This window comes from Rutidosis leptorrhynchoides, chromosome 2 (genome assembly GCF_046630445.1).
Source record: "Rutidosis leptorrhynchoides isolate AG116_Rl617_1_P2 chromosome 2, CSIRO_AGI_Rlap_v1, whole genome shotgun sequence".
In the NCBI taxonomy this organism is placed as follows: Eukaryota; Viridiplantae; Streptophyta; class Magnoliopsida; order Asterales; family Asteraceae; genus Rutidosis; species Rutidosis leptorrhynchoides.
Genome location: NC_092334.1, coordinates 447327367 through 447332972, shown reverse-complemented (window position 1 = coordinate 447332972; position 5606 = coordinate 447327367). Strand labels below are relative to the sequence as shown.

At 32.6% G+C, this 5606-nt stretch overlaps 1 long non-coding RNA gene across 1 annotated transcript; it reads right to left on the bottom strand.

The window, feature by feature from the left end:
• Positions 1–2983: 2983 nt before the first annotated feature.
• Positions 2984–5158, bottom strand: LOC139892467 (uncharacterized). The gene is made up of 4 exons (XR_011774085.1): positions 5002–5158; positions 4005–4105; positions 3647–3719; positions 2984–3202 (listed from the first exon to the last, which is right to left on the bottom strand). It is a non-coding gene; the product is annotated as an uncharacterized lncRNA (long non-coding RNA).
• Positions 5159–5606: the final 448 nt, after the last annotated feature.

Here is a 5606-nt window from a genome sequence, read left to right as displayed (position 1 = left end):
CTATTTCAAAAGACGTTGCATTCAAGTCGTTGAGTTCATTAAAGATTATAATTAAGCAAATGACAGATTAGGTCATTTATAGTTGGATATTATAAAATGGTATGCATGCCTATCAACTTTCGATGTAATGAAAGTTTGTCTTTTAAAATGAATGCAATGTTTGTAAAATGTATCATATAGAGGTCAAATACCTCGCAATGTAATCATATGTTATTGTATTCGTCCTTATAGATTAGGACGGGTCGTCTCAAACCGTTGACATGTTCTTCAACTGTGAATTTCAGAACTCATCAATTAGAACGAATTAATGAGAAAAATCGATTGAAACAAGTCTGAAGTGCAGCAATTAGTGATGTTTGTGAATCAAAATCGGCCAAATAGCATCATAGGTAAGATTCAATCCATGAACAGTAAGCTAGTCTTCATATTGAAGATGATGAACTTTGAACATTGACTTTTTAGATTAAACACTTTTAGAGATCGATTAAAGTTGTTGAATCAAAATCGGCCATAAACTCTCGATGATCATTAACCGAACCTGAATCATAACATAATCTTCGAATTTGAATGATGAACATTCGGTTGACTTTAGATCCGATACTTTGACTTCAAAATTCGAGCTCGATTCTTCATGTGTGGATCTGTAAATTCACAAGTAGTTTCACGAGATGAATTGTAAGAGATATGCACTTTTACAATTTGCTAAATCGCTCCATATTGATCCGGAGGCCAAATCACTTGAACTTTCGCATAAATGAAGAACTCGATCGAAATCATGATGAATCTGAAGGTGTTTTTTGAAGCTGAATGATCACGAATATTAGGTTTGGATGTAGGATCAAACTTCTATAATCAATTGCTGTTGAAAGACATGTTGGGCCTTGGGAGTATGATTGACTCATTTCTAGGGTTCTAACACTTATGAAGTAAAATGTATAAGTTATATATATATAATATATAATATATATAATTATAAGTACAATTATCTCTTACACTAAAACATGAAATCATGTGAACAGTGACGTCTATCACCCCTATCTTTTTTAAAAAAAAAAAAAAAAAAGACAAAAAAAATAAAAAATTTCTCCACGGTAACACGCGAAATTTCTAATTCGTTGACGTCATCACCCACTATTATTTTTTAAATAAAAAAAAGAAAAAAAATTACCTCCGTAATTATCTCTTATAATAAAACGTGAAATAGGTGACTATGTCATGCTGACGTCATCATCCACTATTTTGTTTTACAAACAAAAAAAGAAAAAACATTACCTCCGCGACAACACGCGAACTTCCTAATTCGCTACTACTAATATAGGTGGAAAATATGATTTTTTTTCCCCCTATCTTAGAATGTATTCCATCTGAATTTAACTATCGACCAATTACGATTAACATTTCCATAACATGAACAGTGTGCTAGTTTTATTTAGTTCGGAATATGTGTTTTGTTTTTTTCTTCTAATCATGTGGTGTGGTTTTCTCAATGTATTCCAAACACGCCTTTCTATTATGGTTACTTATGGGAGAAAGGTTGAAGACTCAAGACAAACTTCGGCCATGGGAAATTCATATTTCAAGGCCACTTTTATGCATGCTTTGCAAGAGGCAACAAGACACACATGACCATTTATTTTTCAAATGTAATTATGCTGCGCATGTATGGTCAAAGGTATGTAATTTCGCCTGGTGTGACATATCATGACAATTGGAGAGCTATAGTGAATAATATTGCTCCAGCTGCTCATAGACGAATTAGTCGAGTAGTGGTGTCAAAGATAATCTTTGCGGCCTCGGTGTATTATTTATGGCATGAAAGAAACAATCGATTATTTGGAAAGCAAGCTCAAAAGGAAGATCAAGTTTTTGATATCATCCGCGCGACGATAAGGTTGAAGCTCATGTCCATAAAGATGAAAGACTGTCAGCAATCGCGATACATGAAAGATCTATGGAGGATTCCGTAAGGGTGAAAGTCGTTTTTGGTGTTTGGCTCAAGAGTCTGTTTAGCTATTGTGTTTGTCACATGAGGTTTTTTTTAGCTTTTGAGTCTTTAATTGGTTGTGTTTCGGGTCTTGGTTGTGTTTCGGGTCGTTGGTCCTCGTGTTTAAGGGACCGTTCTTGTACATAACACTTTTTTTATTCTTTATATAATTTACGGGAGTGAACCCTTTACTCAAAAAAAAAAAAATATATTAATAAATAAATAAATATTGCCAAGCGTATTTTTTCCTTCTAACTATAGTCAAGATATTGCCAAACAACCCGTTGTTTGTGTCGTGCTTTTACCTACAATGTGATCGATCAATATTATGAGAAGGGTTAAAGTCAAAAATAAGCTACAAACTTACACAAATGTACCGATGTCGCCCACAAACTCATTTCCGTCTTACTGTCGCCTATAAATTTATAAAAAATGTGCTAATATAAACAAAATACATTTTTTTAACCGTCAACCAAAATGGTTGATACGTGGCTTCTAAGTAGTCATGACACGTCGGTGATACATCAAAACAGAACTGAAAGTATATCGACGACATCGGAACAGAACTGAAAGTATATGGGCGACATCGGAACACAACTGAAAGTATATGGGCTACATCGGGACATATAAAACGAATAAAAAAAGTTAAATAATTAACTTTACCGGTTCAGCAGGTAACTGGTAACAAAATGTTAACATCAACACATTTTTTATAAGTTTGTAAGCGACAGTAGGACGGAAATGAGTTTGTAGGCGACATCGGTACATTTATGTAAGTTTGTAGCCTATTTTTGACTTTAACCCTTATGAGAATACTATCTTAATCATTGTCTTTCTTTCTTTTACGTGTACATAGCAGTTTTTGGTTAAAACGTACGTAACTTGATGAACAAAAAGGATACCTGAATGAGGTAGAACAGTGTAATATAAGCAAAGCTAAAACGATGAGAAAAAGAAGTTTCAAAGAAAATATCTGATCACAGACACAACTACAAACCGGGTAGAGAGAAAACTATATAAAACCCAACGATCCATATTTGATATTACTACAGTTGAGGAATAAGTGGTCTGAATCGATTCAATGTAGGTTCAAGACCCAAATGATGTTTTTGACCGAGTATATTTCTCTTTCCCATATTCAAAAAAATAGTGGCTGAAAACTTCATAGCTCATTTCACCCGAAATCCAGACTATACTAAAGGTTATCACCACACATACCTGCAGAATTGGACATGTAAGTTTTAGAAGAAGAAGGAAAAAAAAAAGTGATGTTGATCAAACATTAAATTGTCAGAATTCAAACTCATAGCATATTTGCTACAAAAACTAAACATAACTTCAGAGCCTTATATCATTATCATAAAACGAAACAGGAACTGCTGAATCTATACATTCATCAACCTCACAACAAATGATATACAGGCAAATAACCTTAAGATTTTCAAGGAACGTCTACTATTTACAAGAAAAAATTTGTCAGCATATGCAAATTCTAAAGAGCTCATTCAGCAAAAATGATTCCAAGTTTTAAGTTTACAAACAGAATAAGTAACATGTGGGTTAACAATGAACAAGTTCAATTCACATTAAGACGGTATCAGAAATCTATGTTTGTGATACCCTAAAATGGAATATACTTGTACAAGTAAAAAAAGATGTTACCTTTTGCATATCTCATTTAGGTTCCGATATCCGTTGTAGGTGATGAACCATATCAAGACAACAACCAGAGCATCTAACACAAGTTAAGTAAACCAGAGCAATATTAACTGTTTTCCATTTTATAGTTCTTTTAGAATTTAAAATTTCTAGTTTTAGTATAGATCTAGGTCAAGAGTTTCAATGGGTGGTTATTTAATCACAAATATAATAAAGCTCAAATTTACTGCTTTGACCGTTAAAAGTCTAGAATGGGATCTACTTTACTACTAAGGACCTGAAATGTCAAAAATGCAGAAGTTACAATCTGTGTCAAAATATTAGTTGAACACAAAAACTGCAGATTCACGAAGTAGGATACTGAACAAATAACGCTCCCATGGGTCCAGCATGTACAGACCAAACGTGACATTATATAGGTATATTTTGCGTTGAGCCCAGTTCATAGCCATACGGCCAAACCTAAAAACACGAACAAAACATGCTTAAAATCTGTTACTAAAGAACCAAAATAGAAAGAATGACTCATAAATAAATATGTTCTACATATGAAGTACACAGACACATGGCCTCAATTACTTTAGAGAATACCATTAGAAGATGACAACTGCACGACATTACAAACTATTTTGGCTTTTGTTTTCAATGCCAGTTTAATTTTGATTTCAATCCCAGTTTAACTTCTATTACTATAAAGCTCATTCATACCTTCGGTCACATAAAAGAGTCCAAACAGGGTGCTTGCTAACAGAAATGGTCGGCATGCAATAATTTATATGGAAATGTTAATATGAACTCGTGCTAATTCACGAAACTACTTTCATATGGAGTATATCGAAATGTTAAGCTCCATAATCTTCAAAAAACGACATCTAGCAACCTAATGACAGCAACGTTGCACTTACATGACTAGGGTTACACATTACATGACTTTAGTAACGCTAACCTAATTTCAAACATAAAACCTTTTGAATTCCATTTGCAATACTTTCGATCATGATGCATCGGCATAATCAGCAAAAACCTGTTGGAAACTATTCGTCCCACCAGGAGTGTAAATACATCAACTTATTATTACTTTTCATCCAGATTTCAAGATAAAAAAGGTTAAGATTCAAGTTCTTAAGACATAAACATAATCTGAATCCATTTTCACACAAGATTTATCCTAATTGATTATTATAATTAAAACGGAAATAGGCAAGACTAATACCCTAATCGGTTAATATACATCACGAAACATTACTGAAGCAAATATGGAGTAACAAATTTACGGGATACCTATCATAATCAATTAATCATAACTAATTTTATATTTCAAATAGATAGGCAACGTAAAATCTACATAAGAGATATACCTGTAATTTAGATCCGATTGGAAATTGATGAAGAGAATTATATAGCGAGGGTTTCAGTTGTTGAACATGCTCTGAATCTGATCTGATCTGATCTGATCTCTAGCGTCGAAAAACACCAGCAGATCAAATCAAAATTGTAATAAAGAAAATTACACAATTAAACCTTAATGTGCTGTTTATTGTCATTATAGACCTTTGACTTACCGTTTCTAAAAGAATTTTTATTTTTATATAGTAAAGTTTGAGGAATTTTCATTTGAATCCATAAATTAAGTTGAGATCAAATGGATCAATGAGAGCGTGACATGTGGCGCGAAATCACATGTGATTGAAAAAAATTCAAAAAAATGTTTTTTTTAGAAAAAAAAAATTTTAAATTTTTTTTCGAAATTTTATTTTTTTAAATTTTTTTCTCAAATTTTTTTCCTACAATTACATGTGATTTACCTGCATAATCACATGTGATTGAATTGTACAGTCACATGTGATTGAATTGTACAATCACATGTGATTAAATTTGACATGCATAATCACATGTGATTGACATGCATAATCATATGTGATTGGATTTAACATGCATAATCACATGTGATTGTAAAAAGATT